We start from the raw sequence: 2,510 nt of genomic DNA, 5'->3' as shown, positions 1-2,510 counted from the left end.
TACAAATTCCCAAGAGCTGAGTCACCATGGAGAGGACCCTGCAGGTGTATCCTTGTGGTCTCCTTGAGAAGACCTGTTCTCCTAGACTTCACCCTTCTAGACTATCCTCTCTCATGTGAGAACAGAAGTCTTCTCCTAGAGGCTCCAAGAATGTACCTGCAAGGTCCCCAGGATGACTCAACTCTTGGGAATTTGTGGAAACTTAACTTCCTGGGACCTGGAAACTAAAGCTTGCCTCTGCTTCTGTAAAAGCCCTCTGTTTTGTAAAAGTCTGTGCCCACCTTCTCCACCTTGATTCAAATTGACAAATGAAAAGGGTACCCATGGACAAAGAGCCCTTGACTGGAGATAAAAGGGAAAAAATGAGCTAGTCAGGGAGCTTGGCCAGTTTTGGATTCTAGTCTGCCATGGCTCCACCAGCTGAAATAAAGCTCTTCCTCTGTATCTTGGTGTTGGGGTGACTCTCTGTTGGGCATTTATCTTCATGCAACATTTTGTTATATCCCAACTCCATCTTGCTGGGGGCTTTCAACATTCCCCCTCTGCAACAGGAAGCTCAGCTGAAATACTTTAGTAATAACTGCAAAACCCCAGCTTCCGCTTGTAAGGACTCCTATTACCAGGTGTTGGCTCTTATCAAATTCAGCTTGCATTAAGGATTCCCTCTCCCCTGCCGAAAGCCCCTTATAAAAGGCTTCCACCCTTGCTTGTAGGGTTTGAGAGACTTTGAGGCCTGAGCCTGTTCTCCGATCGGCTGATCAATGAAGGACTCTTGATTAATTTGGACTCTATGTGCTGGTGTTTCTCTATTCTACTCCCTTCAGGTATAACAATTTCTAACAGAAAAATTAAAAAAAATTGTTTTATTTTTTGGCCAATTTTTCCCAAAAGATTACTTTAAGGGTAACATAATTTTGTTCTGAGAAAATTGGGGAATAAAGAAAATTATAAAGGAATGCAAAATCACTTTTTGAGGTTCATCCTAAAAGGCTAAACTACATTTGGGACTACATTATGTAAATATCCTGTTAGAATTAATAGTTAACTCTTTTGTATTTTCCGTCATCAAAGCCAGCTCAGTATCACTGAGTAAAATGCACAACAAATGAAATATCACAACCAAATTAACTGGAAGAGAACCAAAGGAAGCTATTATTAATTGTCATTAACTTTCTAATCATCATAACAGCATAACATCTTCATGCATAAAGCAACTTTTACCAGTCAGTAAATGGTGCAAAGTGGGAGATGTCACAAAAAAGGGCAGTTTAGGCAGGGTGCAGTGGCTTTCACCTGTAATCCTAGCACTCTGGGAGGCTGAGGTGGGTGGATTGCCCAAGCTCACAAGTTTGAGACCAGCCTGAACTAGAGTGAGATCCTGTCTCTAAAAATAGCCAGGCATTGTGGCGGGTGTCTGTAGTCCCAGCTACTTAGGAAGCTGAGACAAGAGAATCACTTAAGCCCAAGAGTTTGAGGTTGCTGTGAGCTGTGATGACACAGCACTCTGCCAAGGGTGACATAGGGAGACAGTCTCAGAAAAAATTAAATAAATAAAAGGGCAACCTAAGAATTAGAGGTTATAACTTCTCTTTCTCTCTCTCTCTCTCTTTTTTTTTTTTGGAGACAGAGTTTCACTATGTTGCCCTCAGTAGAGTGCTATGGTAGCTGGGACTACAGTCACCAGCCACAACACCCAGCTATTTTTTTGTTGCAGTTGTCATTGTTATACATACCATGTTTCCCCGAAAATAAGACCTACCTAAAAAATAAGCCCTAGCAGGATTTCTATGCATTTGTTAAATATAAGCCCTACCCCATAATAAGACCTAGTGATGGGCGTGGCAATGCATTTGGCGTGGAGAGGAAGACATCCCCTGAAAATAAGCCCTAGTGTGTCTTCTTGAGAAAAAATAAGACAGTGTCTTATTTTGGGGGAAACACAGTATATATTTTGAGACAGACTCTCAAGCTGTCACCGTGGGTAGAGCGCCATAGTGTTACTGCTCACAGTAACCTCTAACTCTTGGGCTTAAGTGATTCTCTTGCCTTAGCCTTCCAAGTAGCTACAGGTGCCCATCACAACACCTGGCTATTTTGTTGTTGTTGTTTTATAGCTGGCCCAGTTCGTGTTTGAACCCCCCAGCCTTGGTGTATGTGGCCAGCACTCTACCTACTGAGCTATGGATGCTGCCCTGTTGTCATTGTTATTTAGCAGTCCTGGGCCATGTTTGAACCTGCCAGCCCAGGTACATGTGGCTGGTGCCCTAACCCCTGAGCTATGGGTGCAGAGCCACTCTCTTTTTTTGAGACAGAGTCTACCCTGCAGAGAGTATCATGACATCATAGCTCACAGCAAGTTCAAACTCTTGGGCTCAAGTGATCCACTTGCGTCAGCCTTTCAAGTAGCTGGAACTACAGGTGCCCACCACAACACCTGGCTAGTTTTTCTGTTTTTAGTAGAGACAGGGTCTCCCTCTTACTCAGGCTGGTCTTTTTTTTTTTTTTTTTTG

The sequence above is a fragment of the Otolemur garnettii genome, unplaced genomic scaffold (genome assembly GCF_000181295.1).
Source record: "Otolemur garnettii isolate 467f Iridium unplaced genomic scaffold, OtoGar3 scaffold00232, whole genome shotgun sequence".
NCBI lineage: Eukaryota > Metazoa > Chordata > Mammalia > Primates > Galagidae > Otolemur > Otolemur garnettii.
The sequence above is the reverse complement of the archived record's forward strand: the minus strand, read 5'-3'. Positions refer to the sequence as shown.